This window comes from Suricata suricatta, chromosome 4, assembly GCF_006229205.1.
Source record: "Suricata suricatta isolate VVHF042 chromosome 4, meerkat_22Aug2017_6uvM2_HiC, whole genome shotgun sequence".
NCBI classification, from domain to species: domain Eukaryota; kingdom Metazoa; phylum Chordata; class Mammalia; order Carnivora; family Herpestidae; genus Suricata; species Suricata suricatta.
Window position 1 is genome coordinate 157,089,180 of NC_043703.1, and position 23,926 is coordinate 157,113,105.

Consider the following 23,926-nt stretch of genomic DNA (forward strand, 5'->3'; position numbering starts at 1 on the left):
TCATAGGGGACACCAACTCTCTGTGTTCCTCTGCCTTGTAGAAGTGACGGCTTCTCCCTCATTTCCCAGGTTAACAGCTAAAAGTTTAAAACTGGAAACTCTCCTCTCTGCCCCCCTTCCTCTCCCTTCCCCCATTCTTCTGTACCACCTGGGTGGGGAAGGGCCAGCCTGCATAACTGACTCAGGCCATTAAAGGGTAGCCCCACCTTCCTGAGCTCCCTGAATACTCTAGAGGAGATTTAGCCCACATCCACTGGGTGGGGAGAGGCCAATCTGCATAAATTGCCGGAGGCAACCGGTTCCCCTCCCTCCACCTTAGGTGAGAGGAAACAAAAGACCACAGAAGTCAGACTTTTTGCCTAAAATTCCAGGTCAAAATTAACAAGGGAACAAAGTGTCTCCCATGGCTCATTCAGTGTTTGAATGAATCTAAGTCTGTTGGTTTGCTACAGTTCAAATAAGTTCCTGTTAAATAATAGTTAACTTGGTCTGTCTCAGTTTTCATGGGTAATTGTTAAGGTTTTGCTTTGATAAATTAAGATTAAATTCATTGGCTGTCTAATAAAATTAAAACTAAAAGCCACAACTAGTGATTGGTATATTGGTATAGGATGAGGTCTGTAGATGCTTGTGCTTTTGACTTGTGGCAAAACAACTGGGGATATTTAAAACTGTTAAAAAGCTGCTTTGTACTTAATCGGTTCATAAAATTTCCATCTAAGAAACATCTTTTAGGTCAGTAGTAAAATTATAGTTTTGTCTTATCCAGATTAAGAAACTTTCTCTTAAGATATCTGGGATATTCAGAAATGTCAAAGTATTTGTTTGTCTAGAGCATTCAACTTTTCTCTCTACTTAAACCATCTGAAATTCGAAAACTCAGTGAGTATTCTTTCTTTCATGGCCATTACAATTGTTTGCATAAGTTCAATAAGAATCTGTTCATTTTATAGTAGGACATCATTGGAAATACTGGTTATTTTACCAAGGCTTTGACTGGAATGTCCTGTTTGAGAGTCATGCATAGGCTCAGAGATGACCTGACAGCTTTAAGGAACTAAGGTTGACTTTATGGAACGTGGAGCCATAAAACCTCATGGAAATGTTGGCTGCATACCTTGCTCACAGAGTTTCCAGCAGCCTCCCCAGGTGAGTAAAGAAGGTCACTTCCTGGCGGGGGCAGGAACTTCAGCATATGTTGGGAACCTCGAGAAGAGGGGTTTGCCCAATTTAACGGGTATTGTAAGCCTGTCTGATGGAAAGTGCTGGCTTGGCTTGGCTTCTGGCCCAGAGTGGCTACTAAAAGTCCAACCTGGAGATTCCTTATAAAAGGACCCAGCAAAGCAAGCCTTATAAAGTCCTCATGAACAACCTTTATTCTTGCTGAGCTTATGTAAATAATTAGGCCAGAGTTGTTAAGACTGGACTCGTTCCACCAATGCATTAGTCTCGATTTGGCTATCTCTGATAATGGAGGTGTTTTAGAGAGAAAAAATATGTTTCAGCAGTGCACTACTGTAAATGTTATTCTAGTTCTGAGTGTCTTTAAATATTTGTTGTTAGATCTCAGGCTTGTTAGTCTGTGAGGATGATATTTAAAGATGGGGGTCAGCCCCTATTAAAGTTTCAGGGATCTCTCTGGAGTTAAGTGAGCCAACTTAGAAGAACCCTCAACCTGGTGAGGTGACCCAGATCCAGTCGATCAGCTTGAACTGATCTTCAAAGACTCTTGACTCCAGGGGTCTCCAGCCCTGCTCCAGCCACACCCCGGGAGCTGGCTGGTCTATCACGGCAGAAGCCTGAGGAATCATCGGTCCAGTAAAATAAACTGTCTTGTCTCTTTGCCACCGGACTGGCAAATGTAGCCCCAGAGAGCTGGGGAAACAGCAAAAGTTCCTGATAGGATGTTCTGTTGGTATTAATTGCCTCTGATCTGGGCATGGGATTTCAACACGACAGAAGGTAAGGGGAGCCTACGCCTCTACCGCCGGACTCTAATGGGGGGTCCTCAGGTGGCCGCTAGGCCCACCAATTTGGCTAAGGTTAGTAATGTAGAAAGAACCATGGAGGCATATTGCACTTATATGCCCAAGGATCCTGAAGAAATTGGCTGTCATTCTTACTTTTGTGAACCAGGCAGCACCAGATATTAGAAACCCTAAAAGAGACCCTTACCAAATTAACCATGGAGACTGGCAGAAATTGGGTAAACTCTCCTTCCCTATGCCCTTTACAGGGTAAGAAATTCCCCTTACACCAAGGAGGACTATGCCAGGCTTTAGGGGTACAATGGTAACTCAGCTGACCTAGGATTGGGTCAGTTTCAAGACAGAGGGGGAAATGTAAGGATTTGGGTTTGAGACAATAGAAGGGCACACATCGCCCAAGGCAAGAGGGACCACCCTTGTAATACCCTTAACATTCCTAAGGGCAGGCCTAGAAATAGAAGCTATAGGTAATCACTTATTGCTTAAGGCTGGTTACACCCTACTGAGGGTCCTGGGTCCTGGGTCCACTCTGTAATTGGTTAACACTCTAAATGTTGTAATTGGATAAACCTGCTGTATAATAATGATTGGATCACTGTACCTGTGTCACCATTTCCTGTAACTCCCCTTTCCCAAACTCATAAAAGCCCTGCCCCCCCTTTGTTCAGGGCTCTCAGCATGGATCCCCACACTGGGGAAGTCTGTGAGCCCGAGTTTAGGCCCTGGCAAGCCTAAACCCATAATAAAGCCCTTTGCTTTTGCAAAAAAAAAAAAAAAAAAAAAAAAAGTCTTGGGGCGCCTGGGTGGCTCAGTCGGTTAAGCGTCCGACTTCAGCTCAGGTCATGATCTCATGTTCGTGGGTTTGAGCCCTTCGTCGGGCTCTGTGCTGACAGCTCAGAGCCTGGAGCCTGTTTCGGATTCTGTGTCTCCCTCTCTCTCTGCCCCTCCCTCTCTCATGCTCTGTCTCTCTCTGTATCAAAAATAAATAAAACATTAAAAAAAATTTAAGTCTTGGATATGAAAAATATAGTCATTGAGATTAAAATTAAAATATCAGAGGATCCAGCTAGGATCGTGGGCTGACAGTAACCAACCTCTCACTTCCATTTACCGAGCCTCTTCTCTCGAACCCAGTTCCCATTAGGTGCTAGGAAGCCAGAGAGCTGCGTGGCACACTTTCCATTCTGAAGAACTTCATCTCCTGGTAGGGAAAAGAAACGCTGGAGACCCGATCAATAAAGTCCAAGTGGGCACCCAGACTGAGACACAAATGACAACGGGAACCAGAAGAAGGTGGAATTCACTTGGCCTCCAAGGGTGGAAGAGGGACTTGGACCTTGAAGGACCAGTAAGAACTCTCTGGGCAAAGTGTGGGCGGGAACATCACGGACAAGGCAGAGGTGTGATAGGGCCGTTTGGTGAACCCTTGAAAGCCCAGTGTGAGTACAGTTGTGCCTTGGCCTTCAGCACAATCACCAACAGAGCTTCTAAGAAAAACAGAGATGCCCGGGCCCAACCCTCGGGTTCTGATCCTGTACTACTTGGAAACTGCCATTCTGAGGTCTAGAACAGAGAAACTTCAAGACTCCCATGAAGCCAGCTTTGTGGGTGAGGTCAGATCAGATGACCAGCCAGTAAAGCCTCTTCCAATCCAACATTCAAGGCCCTTCATTCATCAAAAAGTTTCCAGGGGTGAGATCCCTGGGGAACAGTGTCTCCTGCCTGCTCCCCACCCCATCCGCCATCATGCCTGGGAGGTGTCGCGCCCTAGGATCCATTGGAAAATGCCCCGCATTGCAGTGAGATGGCCCCTGCTGGAGAATCCATCTCCAGCTCAGCATCAGGGCTCAGCAGAGACCTGCAGGCCGGGAGAACTGGTTCCCGTGACGGGCAGAGTCCCATCCTACAAAAGCTCTCCTGAGAACACTAGGGAGGCGGGCTTTCCGGTAGAGAGGGCAGGGTCGTTAAAGCAGGAGGCCCGAGCTGGAATTTCCCTTGCTCGGCTGGTTATAATCTCTCTAAGTTCCTTTGTGTGTAACCCGAGGCTAATAATCCACTGACATGGTTTTTATGAGGACTGATAAGACAAAAGGGGAAAAAGGTCTCCTGGGCTCCTAACATATAAAAAGCTCTCAGTAAACAATAACAATATATCCAGACACTTACCACTGTGAAAGCACTTTAAATTATCCATAAACTGGGGCGCCTGAGGGGCTCAGTCGGTCAAGCATCCGACTTCAGCTCAGGTCACGATCTCACAGTCCATGAGTTCAAGCCCCACATTAGGGTTCTGCTGACAGCCCGGAGCCTGAAGCCTGATTTGGATTCTGTATCTCCCTCTCTCTGTTCCTCTCTTGCTCACACTCTCTTTTACTCTTTCTCAAAAATAAATAAAAAAATTTTTAAAAAGAAGCATGAGTTACTTAAAAATAAACAAAGTACCCATAAACTGAGAATAACGCCTGTGATTGCAAAGTGCTGATATATCAGGCAGCTGGTCCATGTTCAGCACGAAGGCTCACTGTTCTTCCTCTTTCCATCTGGTGACCTCTTACCCATTGGGCATTTCAAATTGGATAAAAATCAGGAACCTGATCCCATCTGGTTTCACCATTAACTGCGAAGTGTCTATCAAATGGCTATTAATAAACTCAATTTCTGCTTAGGTCAGTCAGGGGAAGACACGGACTAGCCAAGTCCCCTTTGCCTTTCTTCTGAATGACTGAAGTTCAAATCGCCTTGTCCTTAGATAAAGAGAATCCACTCAAGTATATCAACAGAACTCTCTTATTGTTGGTAGAAAATGTTTTATGTATTAACCCATGTTTCATTTGCCACTCCCCCCCCCACACACACACACACTTGCATGAGTCAGAGGGGCAAGATCCTTGCCGGAATGGCTTGTCCCTGGTCCCCGATGTGACAGCGCCCTCTAGGGGGCCTTTCCGGCCACCAAATGACAGCCGTTCAATGCTCCTTAAGAAGGCTGCACTTTTAGGGGGTAAAAGAGGCAGAAGCAGGGCCTGAAGGAAATAGAGTTCTCTCAGTCACGGCCATACAGCGGGACTCGGTCCCCCACTATGAAGCCTGGACACTGTCACTGCACGTAGTTCCAGAAGGAATTCCGGGCATCCAACTTCAGCTCAGCTCGCGATCTCACGGGTCGTGAGTTTGAGCCTCGCATCTGGTCCTCTGCTGTCAGCACAGAGCTCACTTTGGATCCTCTGTGTCCCTCTCTCTCTGCCCCTCCCCCTCCCATCTCTCTCCCAAAAATAAACATTAAAAAAACTTAAAAACAGGGGCATCTGGGGTGGGGGGTGGGGGCTCAGATGGTTGGGCATCCAACCCTGGCTCAGGCCATGATCTCACGGTTCGGTTCGTGAGTTCAAGCCCTACATTGGGCTCGCTGCTGTCAGCGCATAACCTGCTTCAGACCCTCTGACTCCCTCTCTCTGCCCCTCTCAAAAATAAAGAAAACATTAAAAAAAATTTAAAACAAAAAAAGAATTGCAGCCTATGATTCCAGAGTGGCCAAGTGAGCCAGCTGACAGGAAGCGGCCCCCTCCGAGAGCATTCAAACTATGCCCCTCTGGAGGCGCAAAGCCCTGGTGTGACTGAGGAGGGAAGTAGGGGGGAGGGGCTGAGCAGCAGGCGGCAGGTGCAGGGAAAGGACAGGGGGCTGGGATGGGAGGGCCCCAAGTTGGCCATCTTTGCAGCCTCACAAGGTGCCCCATTTCTACTCCAGTGACAGGGCAGGGCCACGGGTGGGGGCGGGCAGGTGCTGGAGATCATGGTCCAGCCACTTCCGGGCCACAGGTGGCACACACCCCTCTGGATGACCAGACTTCACAAAGGTGCCCTTGCTCCTGACAGTTCCAGCTGGCCCCAGTCTTGAGCCCAGCAGGCTTGCTGAGCAGAGTGTAAGCTGGATTCCAGCCCCCTTGGCCCTCAGCTGGGGCACCGTATAGACCCCAGGCCAAAGAATTCTAGGCGGCTGCCCTGTTTCCTGAAAGTACCTGATAAATGCAACCTCCCCCATGAGTGACGGTCCGCTAGGCGACCTTAGGGTGGGCGCCCCATGCTTGGGGTTGCACACACAGAGTCTCGTGTGATCTGCAGACAGCCCGATGGTGGCGGGGCGGGGGGGGGGGCTCATTACTCCGAAGTCATAGCAGCTCTGCTCAGGGCCACACCGCGGACCTAGGAGCCAGACCTTCAGACTATTCAAATTCTCTGCGTCCCTCTACTACTGAACACAATTCTCCTCTGTCTCCATCCTAGTAACAATGAACTCTTCAGAAGTTCACAGGCCAGCCCCCCCTCTCCCACCTTGCTGCCCCTGCTGGAGACAGCACCTCCTCCAGGCCCTCGGCCGCTACAGAGCCCCCACCGGGGCATGAGCACTCCCGGTCCCCACGCGCCCAGTGACGCCCTGCCTTCTTGTCAATCCCATCTGAGTAAAAATGACATTAGGTAATTTTATTCTGAACTGTTGGTTATTAATTACACTTTTTAAAAATCAAATCCAAAAAGGATTTCAAGCAGCTTAGAAAGAAATCAAAGGATAGTACTGTTGAAAAACAGATGAAAAGCAGTGGAATGGAGCAGGATTTAGAATGATAGGAGGGATCAGAGAGAATTACTCCTGAAATCTAAACCGGGGGTAATTCTGCAGTTGCGCACCAAAAAAACTCGGGGCCCCCTGGCCACCAGGGCGAGAGGGGAAGGTAAGTCACGGGGCTTTCTGTAACAGGACCCTAATCGGTTTATCCCCACAGGTACACCTTCAACCACACACCCTGCGAGGAGTGTATTTACGGGGCCTCACACAGAACAGCCTCCGACCCCAGTGGGGCCTCAGCCACAGACATCTTCCAGTTCACCTGAGTGGGATGGGTCTGATGTTTCGGGGTGCGGGGGAGGGGAGGGGCATATGCTCTGCCCCCGGCACCATCCACCCCAATCCTGTGCCTTATAATCAAACCAGCTCACCCACAAACCCCACACACACACTGTCCAATGGCCAGTAGCCACCAGCCTCCGGCCTTCAGTATAACTCAGCCTGGCCAGACACTCTGGCACCAGCCTTTCATGCCAGCCCTCCCCTTTCCCAGAGGCCATCTGTCCTAACATCTCCCAAACAAACACTGCTTCCTCCCTCTCCGAGTGCCTCCCACCTGCAATGGGCCCATGCGCCCCCACAGGACAGCCCGATGGCTGTGGACAATCACATGGTCAGGGCTGAAATGGGATAAGGAGGGAGTCTCCGCACAGAAGCGAAGTCCAGACCAGGGAAAAGCTCACCGTCAAGTGACAAAGACTTAGGTCTCACCTTGTCAGGTCACTCATTCCCTTTCCTTCCACAAATGCCAAGCCCTTGCGCCATGCCAGGGACCCACCTGGGAGTAACTATGGTGAGAGCTGGGGTGTGCCACGCTCCGAACGGGAGCCGACAGCTGAGAGTGGAGGCATCACTCCCGGCTGTGATTTCAGGGCAAAACTGCGTGAGGACAAGGTCTTGGAGGGTCCCTAGGCCACTGGCATGGTGATCTCGCCCCAGGGTCTCTATTGGCTGAGTGTCAACTGTGCGAGAAGAAACGGGGATGGATACGCAGAGGCACAGGGATGAAAGGAGCTAGAGAAGGAAACAAAGGGAAACATCTAGAAAGACAAACAGGACCAAGAGTCTTTTAAATACAACGGCGAAGAGAAGTTCAAAGTGGTATCTGCATTGATGTACATTTCCTGCACGGAAAGGCCAGGAACCCAGGATTTTAGTCTCAGAAAACAGACCAACGGTCCCTGAGGGGCTCGGTCTCCCTATCGGTACCGAGGGGCTGCAGCAGGTCTGGGGTTCTTAAACTCTGCATTTCAGAGACTAAGGTTACATTTCTAGCCTGGACCCTCCCAGACTTCCACCTGCGCCTCCCCCTCCCTCTGCCCCCCAGCCACTGGGATCATGACATCAGCCCCTGAACTGGTCCCACTGCTGGTGGCCGCATAATAGTCTGTGCGCACCCCAAGTCCCCCAGGACGCCCCTCACTCGGGTCAAGGCCAACGCCCTTACGAGGCTCAGCCCCCACCCCAGCCCTGCTCTCTGACATGAGCCCCTCACCTTCTCCTGTTCTCTCAGCTCTGGTCTCCTTGCTAGAAGGTTCCACCGCAGGGCCCGCACACCTACTGCACGCCCCTCACTTCCTCACCTACTTCCAGCTCTCCCGGAGCCCCGCCCCAACCTCTCCATCAAAGCCACACCATTCTCCCATCTCATCACCCTCCCGCTGCTGGTTCTCCCCACCCCTGCCCTGTAACCCCCCTCTCCAGCTGGCACATGTTTCACTTCTTCATTTGCTCATCCCTTTCTCCTCCACCTGGAAGTGTAAGCTCCGGGGGGGCGGGGCTGTTGGGGGTTCACACACTGCTCCATCTCCAGCACCTAGAAGGACACCTGCCACGCAGCGGAAACCTTAGGACTATTTGTTACCGGAATGAACAAAGGAATGAGAACACAATAATCTTTTACTATTTTGGTTGGGGGAGGGGCGTGGCTGGTGACCGACTATGCAGCTCTCCACTTCTTCGCCTCAGGGGGCAGGAGCGGGCATCCGCTGTCAAGAGAGATGCTCGAACCTCCCCAAGATGGGAGGTGCGTTCTCTCACAATAAGTAACAATCGTTCCCAGAAAAAGTCACAATGGCGCACACACCACACCACATTGTCCCACTTCCTTTTCTCACCCTTAGTCAGTGATACCCTCTGGCCCCAGCCTCCCAGCCCTACACCCCAGGGGTTCTCACTCAAACAAAAAGACAAGATGGTCATGTGCCTAACCTTGGACCAGCAAATGCACCTGCTCACTTCCTCACATTCTTGGCTCTGGAGGAAGGTGGGGGGTGGGGAGAGTCCCAGTTCTAGAAGCCAGCTGGGCTCCAGGGCCACCACTCAGGTCAGCGAGAGCCACCTACACACCAGCCTGTGATTCGCAGACCATACAGTTCCCACTGAGCTTGTCAGTGCCTTTATACCTTCTCCACACGGCTAGAGAGAAAGTTAAGGAGACGGTACAAACCTCACCCCATTTGCCCGCTGGGTGGTGGCTCAGGGATGAGCAGGGAGCCCGAGAGCAGCCCCGTCGAGGTGGTAAGGGCGGCGGGCGGCAGGCCGTGGGCAGCCCTGGAGGGCGGCCCTGCCTGGCTTCCCTGCTCTGCAGAGCCGGATGTGTGCCCCTGTGGCTCTCCAAATCTAAACCAGCCCCGACCTCTTTCTCTCCCTTCTTCTCTGTTCCAGGCCCCCATTCCCCTCCGACCCCCCCGCCTCCCACTGAGGCTCAGCTCCTGGCCTACCTGCCACACAAGCCCATTGTTGTGACCCCTGGCTCTGGACGTGACAAGTCCTCTGGGTCCCAACATCCCCATTTGAAGCATGCCTATCCAGCCCCTTCTTCTGGTGCTTTCTGTCCCATCACTTCACATTTAAGAAGCATCAGAACACAGAGGCACCTGGGCATCCAATGCTTGATCTCGGCTCAGTTCATGATCTCGCGGTGCATTGAGTTTGAGCCCCATGTCAGGCTCTGTGCTGACAGTGTGGAGCCTGCTTGGGACTCTCCCTCTCACTCTCTCCCTGCCCCTCCCCACTTGTACTCTGTCTTTCTTTCACAATAAATAAATAAAGTTTTAAAAAATATTGGGGGCACCTGGGTGGCTCAGTGGATTAAGCATCTGACTTCGGCTCACGTCATGATCTCCCAGCTCGTGAGTTTGAGCCCTGCATCAGGCTCTGTGCTGACAGCTCAGAGCCTGGAGCCTGCTTCAGATTCTGTGTTTCCCTCTCTCTCTAACCCTCCGCTGCTCATACTCTCTCTCTCTCTCAAAAATAAACAAACATTAAAAAAATTAAAAATACATCAGAACACAAAACTGGATCCTATTCCCATTACACAACATACATTACATCATGTCGTTCTCAGCCCCCTGCCTGCCCGTTACATTTGAGACTGTCTCTTCTTCTCTGGCCCCCACAGGGCCCAGAACCCCTGGGGCTCAAACTACATTAGTAGGGCTCCCCAGTTTGCAAAGTGCTGTGACTCACATAACTCATTTGGGCCTTACAGTTTCAGCAGGGAAACTGAGTCTCCAAGCAAAGTGACCTTGCCCAAGGTCAGGTACCTGGTCATTTGGAATGCTAGGTCTGCCTCCCCGGTTTTCTAAACTCTGAGTCCATGGTTCTTGGGTACCTCTGCATATTGTTTCTCAAAAGTGCATCTACATGGGCAAAAACAAATAAAACACCAACCCCCCCACTCACACCAACAACAAAACAAAAAACAATGCTAACTGGCAGAGTGAGGTCCTCCTTACATACATACTTTTAATTTAAGTGCATTTAGTTATATATACTGTTGGCAAAATGAACAGGGTGGGAAAGAAAAATAATAGTAATTTTGAGTGTGCATCACCATTCTTCCTGCTTTTTTCACTTCAGAGGGTGTTTCCCAGGAAGGTCTCACTTAGAAAGCACAGAGCTGCCATTTCCCCAATTGTTTTGCTTCCCAGGTGGGCATCATGGAGCAAACATCTCACTCCCCCGATGGGAGCATAACGCTGGAGAGGAGAGAGATCACGTTGTGCCGAAAAGCCCGTTGCAAGGCTCAGCAGGAGAAATGGAAATCTGTCCAAGGCTCCAGAAGACAGGCCCGTTTTGGATCTGATAAGATCCGACACGGGTTACATGCATACTAAGGGTTTCACGGCTTTTAACCCACTCAGTCTCACAAAATCCATTGTGCAGATGAGAAAGGAGGCTAAGAAAGTTCAATCGCCAGCTCGGAAGCTCAAGGGTTAGGCTTTGAACCCTAACAGGGAGCTTCCGTCATCTCCTCCCTTAGCCATTAATCCACGAGCGTGCAGTAAAGATCCTCATCTTTGCGTGAAACACATCGCCACCATACAAAACCCCCACCAGCTCCGGCCCTGACCAGAGGGGTGGGGAGGTGACTGAGACCCTTACGGGACAGTGAGAAAACACCTCAGGGGACAAGCTGGGGTTTAGGAGGCTGCCCTGTGGGTGCAGCCTTACAGGGGTGTGCTGGGCAAGGTGATCACTCCAGGTCCAGACGCCAAGATAGAGACCCTCGGGAGCTCCCAGTGCAGCGGGGAGACAGGTGGCTAAGTACTAAGTGCTGAACACAACAGGCAGAGAGGGGAGGGTGCTGGCCACGTCAGAGTTTAGAAGCAGCGTCCAGGCCTTGTTGCCCTGCACCCCCAACTTCATAAAGGCAAACAAATCAGTCTCCCCCAGAAACACGCAGAACATCAAATAAATGACCCTTAGGCGCTCCCAAACACCAGGGCCGGGCAGCCTCAACCACGAAGTGACATCTCACAGAGACTGCGGCATTTGACCGGCCCTCAAAGGACGAGGGGGACCGCTATCAGCTGAGAAAGAGGGGGGACTGCGCCTGCCTCTGTGCAAGACGCACGGTGTGTTCTGACAGCAGCGCCCTGCGAGGGGCTAAATCACAAGAAAATATAACGGTGATGAATTGAGAGCGGACCCACTGATTGCGGACTTTGTTCGCGCACCATTGAGATACGACGTTCACCCCAACTTCCTGTCTCCAGTAAAAGTCACGTGGGACACGCGCTGGGTTGTATTACGGGAAAGTTAGTGGTTTTGCTGCTTGTAATGGCAGAGCACCGCCTCCAGGGGGCACCCCGAACTCCCCTACGCTCCACCTGAAGGAGGGAAGGGGTGGGTCCAGGACCCCGAGAGGAGGGGCCAAGCGGCCTGCGCTCTGCTTCCCGATAGGGAGGGCTCTGAGGTTTACTTCCTACAGGTTTTCTCTCTGTCCCCTCCCCCATCCACACACACCAGGCTGGGGATTTCGTCCGGCCTGAGAGCCCTCCTGACCAGGTGGGCATACGGGTGTTTCAGGTCACGTGGGGCTTTGGGGGCGAGGTGGGCCCACCCCCTGAGTCTGTCTTACTAAGCCCCCACCACGGTCAGGGACGTGGGCCCCAGAAGTCCGTGAAGAGGGCTCTGGGGGGCGTGGTCTGGCCTCTGTCTGGGTCTCCGATCAGCATTGCCAAAGGAATCCAGGCAGCAAACCCTGGGCAGCTGAGACCCGAATTCCAGCCGCTGCAGGATGAGGCCTCAGGGTGGGGCTGGGGTCCTGGAGACCCAGCTAACTGGCCCCGCACCTCTGAAGAATGGCATCTGCAGCGCTTGGAAACAGAGAACAGAGCCACTGGAAGGAAGGGAGCCCAGCTCTTGAGAAGCCTTGAATACCAAGCTACAACACCTGGATGGAGACCACACTCCGAATTCTCCTCCACATTAGGAGACACGAGGGTCTGGATTCGTGTCTCTCCTCCTTAGGTCGCTAAGACCAATGACCCCAGTCTAAATGATTTGATGTGCCTTCACCATGAGGTCTGCAGCCTAACCTGTAACTATAGGCTATCTTGCCTTCAGGTGTAGAGTCATTACTAATAACAGCTCCATTTACCAAATACCTGTATTATATTATCAGGTGTCATATGCCCCCTTCTACAGATGAGAAAACTAAGGCTCCAGGAAATCAAAACTTGTAAGTGGCAAAACTGGGGCTTGAGCCCTGGCCCTGTGGCCCCCGCACACACACACCCTGCGCTGGTTTCACACACATATTGGGCCACAGCTTGCCTCCTTTCACAGGCTGGGTGCCTGACCAACGTGAACCAACAGTGCCATGCACGTCCTGCTAAGAAGTAATAAAGTCCCAAGTGGCCTGAAGACCAAACCCTACAGACTTAGCTTAGGAAGAACGCCCTGACCTCTCAAAACCCAGCCTTCCCTCACGCTGAGCCCTCAGTCTAGAAAGCTCCACCCTGCTGAGTGCTCTGTTTATTGAAATCCTACTCTCCTCCCAGGCGTGGCTCCAAGTAGCTTCTGAGCCACCTTCCCAAACCTGCCAGTCAGAATTCCTCCTGATCTGTGTTCCCGTGAACTTGGCGGCTGGCAGGGACCAGGTCCCCCCTTCACATTCTGCCTTGACCTCCTGCCAGCAGGGACCGGGTCTCTCCCTTCCCTCGGTGCCCCCCACAGGGCTCTGCATAAACTCAGGGCCCAGAGGTCAAGTCCACAGTCTGTGGGAATGCTTATGGCCAGTGCCACAGGTGGATGTTGCCAAGTTAACAGGTGCCTCCGAGGGCTCGCCACGCTGCCAGCTGCCCTTTCGCAGCCCCGGGGATGAAAGCGCCCCACAATGGCTGAGCCACCCTCACCCCTCCCAGAAGCAGCCAGCCTACTAGCCTGGCCTCTGGGCGGCGGCGGCAGCTCTGGCCTGTCTTACAGCCTCCTCCTGAGCCTTCCAGCATGCGGTCAGCCCACCTGGGTGTCTGCCTCACTTCCCTGCTTTGTGCTCCAGGTTTTGCTGAGGCCTGACTTTGGACTTGGCCTTCCTCTGCGCCCCATGGGCTGGCCCAGGACCCAGCAGAGCCAGCAGCAGCAGGAGGGCGGCCTTCTCACTGGAGCCGCCTAGGCTCCTGGCATCCTCTGGCTGCAGCCACCCAGGGCCCAACAGGCCAGATTCCTCCAGACGCGGGGGCATAAACCCGCACCAAGTCCAAGTGCCTGGGCCCCCTTCAGACCTGGGGGAGGACAGCCTGCTGGAGCCAGGGCAGCTCCGGGGTCCTGTAACCACGCCCCCCCACCTGCCTTTCACTCTCCCGCAGGGAGGCCTCCCACTTCCTCCCCTCCCCACCCCGCACCCCCAGGGCAGAAAGTCCCACCGCAGGCCCAATGCTTAGGGCTTTGGAATCAAGCACTCAGGGCAGGGTTGGGGCTCAGAAAGTTACCGAATCAAAGGGGACAAAAGGTGGCTTTGAAATCCTTTCTGGGGCTTAATTAGAATGAGCCTTCAGTGAAATTAGAAATTAGCGGGACCTGTGTTTACAAAGTTCCCGGGCTCCCGGAGCAGTGGATGACCAGCATGTCACCATCTTATTTACACCTTGCTGTATATTCTAGATCTTCTGTCATGAACATGCTTTGATCATCAGGAAAAAATAACTAGAGGCACCTGGGGTTGAGCGTCCGACTATTTCAGCTCCAGTCACAACCCTCGGCTGTGGGATGGAGCCCCGCGGCGGGCTCGGCTCTGAGCATGGAGTCTGCTTGGGATTTTCCCTCTCCCTCTCTCTCTGCCCTGCCCCCACTCTCTTTCTTTCTTTCTTTCTTGAAAAAAAAAAAAAGAAAAAGTAACTAATAACCAAAACATATAAGCAGAGAACAGATACCGTCAGGGTGTCCTCAGGTCACAGTGTCTCAGGGTGCCCGGTGCAGGCCCCCGGGACCAGCTTCCTGTCCCTCCTCCCACCAGCCCCTGAGCTACTGTGGACAAGTCCCAACTTCACCACCTCAGTTTCCTTGACTCTCAGACGGGAATGACAGTGTCTGCATGGGCTGTACAAAAGAGAGGCCCACAATTATAAGTCCCCCACCTGGGGCGCCTGGGGGGCTCAGTCGGTTAAGCATCCAACGTCCACTCAAGTCATGATCTGGTGGTTCGTGGGTTTGAGCCCTTCGTCAGGCTCTGTGCTGATAGCTCAGAGCCTGGAGCCTGCTTCAGATTCTGTCTCCCTCTCTCTCTGCCCCTCCCGTGCTTGTGCTCTGTCTCTCTCTCTCAAAAACAAATAAACAAAAGAAAAAGAAAAAGAAAAAAACATTAAGACCCACAACCCGGGTGGCGGAGCCTGACGGTCCCTGGTGTGGACTCAGAGAGCACTGTGCGGGGAGCAGAAGAGGGAGGTGCGCTTCACGGTCAGAACAGCGCTGCTCTGTGTGAGAGAGACCGGCCAGGGATGGGAACATGTCACAGCCATCTGGATGTCCAACCACCCACAACACCAGTCCTTCCCATCAGAGTGTGGGTGCCTGTGGTCTGCAAGGCACTCCTGGAGGGGAGGGAGGGGCATTCCTGCCCGTTGAGAGAGGCTCACTGGTCAGCCTCGAATAACTCCTGTGTAAGCATCTGTCCACTGTTGGATGGAAAACATTCGCCCAAGGGGCCAGGTGCAAAAGGGGACAGTGGTGAGGGCGGAACCCAGGCCCCCTTTCTGGGTGCAGCACCCCCTCCCCCCGCCCCCCCCCACTCCCACCTCATTTCCACCTGAGCCACCTCCCAGCAGGCCCTGCTGCCCCAGAAGGGAAGGGAAAGACCCTGAGGATGCAGGTGACTGAAGCGACAGGTGACCGGTGCTTAGAGGAAGCAGCAGCTTCGTGTATGCTACACCCCTCGCTCTGTTTCCTAAGAAATGGAAAGCCCCAGGCTCTCTCTCTGTTTCCAAGGCCAATGGAAACTTCCAGAGCAGCCCCAGCCTTCTGCAGCTGAGGACAAGAAGCAGAGCATCCCGGGTGTACCGGACACCGTTCAGGGTGGGCGTTCAACGCATTCTCCTCCGTGCAGCCAACCCCCCCTCCCCCCGCCTCTGGAAGAAACAGCAAGTCATGAATCCTAACCCGGGCCACACCCTCAGTGCCCACTTCCACTTGGGGTTAACTGAGCGCCCTCTTCTCCTGCTTTGCGGCTTTCACCGAAAATATCAACTTTGACCCAAAGCGCTGGCATCTAGGCGGAGCCCCAAAAAGGCAGGACAGTGCTGTCCTTGGCTTTGGAGGCCTACAGCACGTACCTCACAGCTGCAGGGACACCTTGGTTAAGTGATTGCCCTGGGCCCGGCACCTCAACACCCGGCTGCACACAAACACGGAAGACAACACAAGCTCCCAGCAACTCTGTCCAGCGAGCTCAAATCACCCTGCGTCTCTGTCTCGAGGATCAAAGAATTCACTATTCGTTTTCCATCCGAGGCAAAGAAAAAAGCCTTTAATTCTTGAGTAAGTTCTAAAGCCTCTTCTGCAAATGCGGCCTCTGTCACAGGAGCCCCTGGGGACCAGCTGGCCCCATCACCACTCATTGGGAGAAATGTCTCAAACCCAAGTGACCCCTCTGGGCACGGACCATCCTGCCCACCCCACCAGCACTCCCAGCCGGGGGCACAGTGCACGAATGGCCACGCCTGCCCTTACCCATGACCAAGGTGAGTCCGGGGGGCTCTTGTCCTGTGGGGACTCCGAGGTGAACCCTCCACGGTCCTGCTCCTCCATGACCCAGCCGGCGGGATGCTGGCCACCTCCTCGCCCAGCACTGGAGAGCAGTGTCCCAATGCGGCTGATTTCACCCTCTGGGGGAGCTGGGAGGCAGTGGGGGGTGGGGACCTGGAGCCCAGAGCAGGCGGCTTCCCTTTACAGCCAGGAGCCCGGCCAAGTCACAAGGCTCAGGAAAAGAGCAGAGTGTTGAATTGCAAATCCTCTCCCACCTGGGGACTGGCTAGCAAACAAGAGGAGACACCTCCTGCTCCCAGAAGGATGCAGAGGCTCCCAGCGCCTGCCAGCTTGGGCGAGCTCGGTGGGATAGCGGGTGGGAGCCCTGACCCCTGCTGGCAGCCACCAGCCACGCTGGGCTGCTCTTCTCCCCCCCCCCCCTTCCAGTTCCTTAGACTGACTCACCTCCCCCAGGGCGCACGGCTCTGAAGGGCAGAAGTGGGGGTCTGAGGCAAGCAGGTGTTGGAGAGACCACCTCCGGTGCGCCCTGGGGACCCTGCAACCAGCTTGCAGGGAGCAGCCGGGGGTCCTTTCTCCCTATTCCTCTGGCCCTCGGAACACCTCCAGGGAGTCAGGAAGGCTGGGTTCCAGGGCCCCTCCCCAGAGGCCACCATGGTCCCCTCTATCCTGCACAGCAGCTGCAGCAGCAGCGGGCACGGGGGTCCACAGCCCCCCCCACACCAGGAAGCTAAGTACCCCAGCTGCGCTCTGGTGTGTGCTGTGCACAGCCACCCTGAAGGGTCACAGGCACAAAACAGGACCTGCAAGAATGGCCTTGGGTCACAAAGCAGTAAGTGGCAACAAGCAGGGTCAGGCTGACTTCAAATCGGGTTTTGGAAATGGAGTTCTGATCCCACCAGGAGCCCTGGGGCCCTGGCAATGGGCTAGGCTCCCATGAGCCCGGGGGTTCAGAGGGACTGCAGGGAGGGAGGGCCGGGGGCAGAGGCGTGTGCTGCAGGATTCCGTGCAGTGGCCCTGACCTGGTGTGACATGGACCTGGAAACCCCGCTCAGAGAAAAGGGGCGGCCCCCGGAGAGCCCAGTGGGGCCAAGGAAGGGGCTTTGGAATAGTGACCAGCAATAGCACTGTGGGGATTTGCCCACAGGACACAGGGGTGCTGACGCACAGGGCACATGGACCCCAGTGTGCACAGCGGCACTGCCAACAATGGCCAATTCATCGAAAGAGCCTAAATGTCCATCACCTGATGAATGGATCAAGAAGATGTGGTTTATGTATACCATGGAGTACTACATGGCAATGAGAAAGAATGAAATCTGGCCATTTGTAGCAACGTGGATGGACCTCGAGGGTGTCATGCTAAGCGAAATAAGTCAGGCAGAGAAGGACAGATACCATATGTTTTCACTCATATATGGATCTTGAGAAACTTAACAGAAGATCATGGGGAGGGGAAAGGGGGAAAAAGAGTTAGGGAGAGGGAGGGAGGCAGATCATGAGAGACTCTGGAATACTGAAAACAAACTGAGGGCTGAAGGGGGAGGGGGAGAGGGAAGGGGGTGATGGGCACGGAGGGGGGCACTTGTGGAGATGAGCACTGGGTGTTGTATGGAAACCAACTTGATAATAAACGATATGAAAAAAAATAGTGACAAGACAGGCTCCCCAACTCAACTCTTACCATACCACACAGGACTCTGCTTCCCCCACCCACACTCTGCTCCTCCTCGTGCCCCCACCGCGGGTGACAGGTGACCCCTAAGGTCATCCACCCCCTGACGTCTTTCAGCGCCACTTCTGCAGCTCCTCCCTGGCCAAGCTTCTCTGGTTTCACCCTTCACGGCTCCCTCTCCTCGCCTCCAGAGAGGACCCCGACCGAGACCGCCCCCCCCAGGCTGGTAGGTAGGTGGAGAGTGTCCCAGTTTAGAACACAGGACAGGTGTGTCCTAGCTAATGCAAGGGATGTCACCGCACCTCCCGTTTACGGGCTCCGTGGGGCAGGGGCTTCGCCAGGTGATGCATCTGGTGAGGAGCAGGGAGGGCCTGGATCCCGGGTCTCCCGCATCCAGGTCACCAGGATCCTGGCCACACTGGTGCCCCTGGTCCCCGCTCACCCTGGAGAATCACGGGCAGGGCCGGGGCAGGACCACCTTGTCGCCGCCTCAGAGCTGAGCGCCGCTCCTCACTGGCCAGTCTGAACGCCCTGAATGTCACTAACTATAAGGGGGAAAGATAATAACACATTAGGACACTTCCACTGAGCTGGGTCACCACCACTCTTACTATTTTTAATTCATCCTGTCAAGATATTTTAAGAACCTCATGACCAACGAGTGATAAGATTGTGAGTAATTATACCTGGTCCTGTTTAGCATTTAGCCGGAAATCTGATAGAGGTCCAGGACCACGCAGGCAGAAGGGTCCGTGAACTCGGCAGACCAGTGTCACCGCATCGATGGGGAGGGCGCAGCCCTGCGGACACTCCGGGAGGAGCGAGCCAGGCCGGGTCCTCGGAGCTCCGAGCCCAGGACAGCTCAGCCCCGTTGGCAGCAGCCCCTGGCGGTGGTGGGAGGTCGGGCTGATGCGTGTCTCGCTGCTGTTAGGCCCGTGGGACCCAGCACCGGTTTCGGTGGTGGCTCTAGAAGTAAGGACGTGAGCGCCGACAAAGCTCCCGGAAGCCGTATGTGATGCTTACACCTCACGCTCCGACTCACACAGACCTGGGCTCTGGGTCTGACCCTCCCCTTAGAAGCCATTCTGACTTGAGGCGATTGACTCAGCCTCTAGGAGCCTTTGTTTCCTTATCTGGGAAACACAGGGATAAAAATAGAGTCTGTGCTTCATAGAGCTGTTGTGGGGACACTGGAGGCCATGTGCGGTGGTGTGATTCAACACTGACACGCGTTAGACTCTCAGACAGAAGTAGCAGCCATTAATCCTCCCAGGAACACTGAGGTAGGCACTTATAGCTCCATTTTACAGATGAACATATTGAGCCTGTGCTGGTTTGGGGCTGCCGTCAGCTGCAGACGGTCCAACATTTCCTGCCGAACAGGTCCTGAGACGCCCTCAGTATCCCCGAGGGGCCAGGATGGAGCTCAGTCTCTCCTGAGACACTTCTGCAACTGCGCACCCCCAGCTGGGAAGAAGCCACAGGCTGCCCCTTCACACCCCCCCCCGCCGCCAGGCTGCCAGGCACCTGTTAAGCCCCCAAGAACATTGTGGATTGTCCCATCCCCATTTTCCTTCAGCTCAAGCTCTGACTTCTTTCTGGAATGCCTTTCCTCTGCTCTCTTCCTTTTCCAATTTGCCCACTTTCTAGGCCCACTTCAGACCTCCTTCCTCGAAGGAACCTTCCCTGATCTGTCCACCTCACAGTGATTCTTCCATCCTCTGCCCTCTGAGGGGAAGGGTCAGGTTGAAATGGACATTTCAGAGCCCTTTCCATGTGCCTCATGTTTTCTTACACATACCGTTCCTAATGATCAGGGTTCGCTTTTTCCCAGAAGAGGAAGTGGGCCCAGAGAGGCTCACACGGCCAGGAAGAAGTGGAGAAAGTTCTCATCCGACGTGTGGACGTTGCCAGGGAGGTGACTCACCTGTGAGTCCTGTCTCATCTCCCCAACGACTGTGGGGCCCCCTCCGGCCAGGCCTGACTCATCTTTAGCTCCAAAAGGACTTCACCCAGCGGGAAGGACCCAGCACGGAAAGAAAAAAAGTCACATGGGGTGGGTTTTTTTCATTAAGAAACTTAATTTTCCCAGAGCGGTTTGGGTTGACCAGCAAAGTTGATCTGAAAGTACAGAGAGTTTATTCAAACAGAGGCACACCTTCCCCACTGTCTCACCCTGGCACCCTATCAGTGCATTTGTTTCACCTGATGAGCCCACACTGACACATCGGTATCCCCCAAAGTCCAGGGCTTACGTTAAGGTTCACCACGGTGTGTGCGGCCTATGGTTCCGACAAATGTCTGCCGCCATGTACGTACTTTTGCAGTGTCACACAGAGAGCTTCACCGCCTTGAAAACCCCCTGTGCCCCACGTTCATCCCTCCTGCCCTCCCTCTTGCCTTCCCCTGGCCTGGGAGCTCATGTCCCTGTAGCGCGGACTGACGGTCCCTGTCTGGTTGTATCACCCATTCAAGAATATCCGCGTCGCTTCCAAGTTTTGGCAATTGTGAATAAAGCTGCTACAAACATTGTACGCACATGAGGTTTCGTGTGGGCCTAAGTTTCCAGCTCCTCTGGGGAAGGACCAACGAGCACGATTTCTAGATTGTGTGCGAAGAGTATGATTCGTTTTGTAAGAAACCGCCGAACCGTCTTCCAGAGAGGCTGCATCGTACTGCACCACCACCACCGCCACCAGCGCCTCCAGGGCCTCGCCAGCGTGGGCATCGTCCGCGTTCTGGATTTTCGCCGTTCTAATAGGTGTGTTGTGAACCCTCGTGGTTGGTTTCATTGGCATCTCCCCGATGACGTAGGACGTGGAGCGGCTTTGCATGTTATCTGTTATCTGAGCATCTTCTTTGCTGAAGCGTCTGCGTAGGTCGTTGGCCCATTTTTTTTAACCCATGTTTGTTTCTGGAGACAGAGGGAAAGCGTGTGTGCGAGTAGGGAAGGAGCAGAGAGAGGGAGACACAGGAGCTCAAGCAGGCAGCGCAGAGCCCGATGCGGGGCTCCATCCCATGAATGGTGAGCGGAAACCAAGAGTCTGATGCTTAACCAACTGAGCCAGCCAGGCACCCCAGCGCATTTTTTAATTGAGTTGTTGGTTTTGTTACAATTGAAGTTGAAGAGTTCTCTGTGTATCTTGGGTAACAGCCCAGCCCTTTATCATGTACATACACTAGATCCATCAAGGTCCCAGTAGAAAACAGTCGGGACACTAAGCTGGGTCTTTAAGGCCTTTTATACTCAAGAGACTGTGAACAGGATATGGGCATAGTTGCAGAAAACCAACAAGGGGCGGTGATAGAGCAGCACCTGCCAGAGGAGGGGCCAAGGCCAGCCTGGGTTGGGGGGAAAGGAGAGAGGACAGAGGCCTGAGCCCAAGGGTAGGAGGCCAGGCATCAGCCCCCACAGGTGTTCGCCTCCTGATCCCCGGAACCTGTAACCATGTTACATCCTGGAGGTCACATCACACCTTCTGCCACATTCCAAGGGGATGTGAAGGCAGCAGTGGGGAGGCGGTCCTGGATCGTCTCCAAGCAACAACCAGATTAGCCGCCCCAGACCCCTCTTCTGCTGCTTTGCCACCACAGAGCTTGGAGCCTGCCTGACGCCACTACTTGTCACCGCAGTCTCTGTCCTTGCTGTGTGCGTCCATCTGGGTCCGATACAATCACAGGGTCTTTAAAAGAAGAAGTGGGGGGCAGAAGGTAAGCAGGAAGGGCTACCTGGGAGAGACGTGGCACGACTTCACGGACTTTGAAAAGGAGGAGACCACAAGGCAATGACGCTGGCAGCCTGCAGAACCTGGAAGGCAAGGAAACGGGGTCTCCGCGAGGGCTTCCAGAAGGAATGCGCTCTGCCAGCACCTTGATGTTAGCCCCGCCGGACCCGCACTGGACTTCTGCTCTACTGAACCGTAAGGTAAGGAATCCGCAGGTCCTGAAGCCACTAAGTCTGCTGTCATTTGTTACAGGTGCACTTAGCTGGAGGACATCCCCTTGCAGAACAGGGTTGAAGGGCCAAGAGCAGTGGCCAGTGCATGGTTAATCCAACAGGGAGGACGGGAGAGGAACAAATACCTTCAACTCTCTCCTCCCACTTTCTCACTGCCCATCGCTGGCTCGAAGAACAGACATAGAAAGGCATAATCAAAGGAAGATCTGTGTGTGTGTGTGTGTGCGCGTGTGCGTGCGAACATGTGTGCACGCATATACATGCACCTGCCTACCTGTCCCTTTGTCCCTTTCTCTCTCTGTCACACACACACACACACACACACACAAACACACACACACACACACACACACACACACTCCATTGTTGCCGTGAAAATAGACTCTGTTCCTCTGAGTCAGGAATTTCTACCATGACTCAATCCTGACTCAAAGGAATTAATTCTTTTTTTCAAGGTTTGAGTAGTAAATAATCTCTCCAGGTCATTGGCTGGCATCAGGATCAAAAGCTGCATGAAGATCGGAAGCTGTGTTAGCACAACAAAGTACCAGAACTGGAAGGGGTTGGAGAGCTTACATATTAGAAATTCAGTATCTCACAGTTCTGGAGGCTGGAAGTCCAAGATCAAGGTGCAGCTGACTTGGCCCCTGCTGAGAATTCTCTTCCTGGCTGGCAGACAGTTCCTTCTCACCACGCCCCTCAGATGGTGGGGGGCTGGGGGGTGGTTCTTCTGGTGCTTCCTTGTACAAGGACACTAATCCTGTGGGATCAGGGCACCACCCTTCTGACCTCATTTAACCCTAATTACTTCCTTACTCCTAATATAGTCACAGGACTGGCTTAGGACTTCAGCATATGAATTGGGGGAAGAGGGACACAAAGCAGTCCTAGCAGAAACCCTTTTGATGGTATCTTGTATGTAACAGGCAAGAAGGTCAGGAACCTGGGCACACAAAGCAAGGGAAGGGCCAGGAACCCTTGTTACAACTTTACATGATTGACCAGATAGCCCCCAACAGCATCTCTCCATCTCTGGCATCCCTGAGCTCAGAACTGCTGCTCTTCCATAACTTCCAGTCCACCACACCTCGGGGAGCCCGCTAGCACTGAGCGGTTCTGTTATCACTAGAGGTGGAGTGATTTAGCCTGGTCTGTGGTTACACAAGAGAGCCAAGATTTTGATTCTAACGTAGACGGTGGAGCATATCAGGGATCAGAGTCTTCCAATACAGACTGAAACCAGTCCTAACACAAGTGATGATTTGTTTCTTCTTAATGTTTTTTTAAATTTATTTTTGAGAGACAGAGAGGGACAGCGCGAGCAGGGGAGGGTCAGAGAGAGAGAGGGAGATATGGAATCTGAAGCAGGCTCCAGGCTCTGAGCTAGCTGCCAGCACAGAGCCCGACGCGCGGCTCGAACCCACGAACTGTGAGATCATGACCTGAGTCGAAACCAGACACTTAACCGACCGAGCCACCCAGGCACCCCAGTGATTTGTTTTTATTCAGAGGCAAAATTAGGTTCGTATGGGTATGAAAGAAGCATGTTCTAGGCCCAGAGCATCCATAACATAGATATACTCCCTGAAAAGAGTTTCAGGTTAGGGGAATCCATGAAAGAGATTTACAAGTGGAAACAGCGGGTCCCCTAGGTGATAGAAATTGTGAGCCCTCTATACTGGCCACGGGGGGGCACCCATGGGGTCAGTCACTGGTGCTGATTCTTCCTCATTTCTATATTACCTGCATTTTGAAGTCCACCTCTGGCCTGGCTGGAGAGGCCATAGAAGACACGGAGGAAAGCCTCCTCTTTCTACATGACTGAGGGTGCTTACCTAGAGCTGTCCTAAAAAAGCAACAATGCCTCCTTCGCATCTTTGACACTCCTTCCTGGGAAAGAGACTCACCCCCACCAGTACAAGTGAAAAACCAGAAACTGCTACTTTTGTCTTCGAGCTTTCCTGACACGTAAGAGTTTAAGGTTTAACACTCTCAAGTCAAAGCCTGGGGACTCCAGTTCTGGACTCCTGTCTGCTCAGTGCTCTGCCTCACAGGAGTAGGTGACTGATGGCTTGCCTTAGACATACAGTTAGTGAATGACCGAGCTGAGACTCATATCCACGCCTCCTGATCCGAATCGCCTTGCCCTCTCCACTATTCTAACCTAGACCTTGGGAGACCGAATATTTGGAGAATTC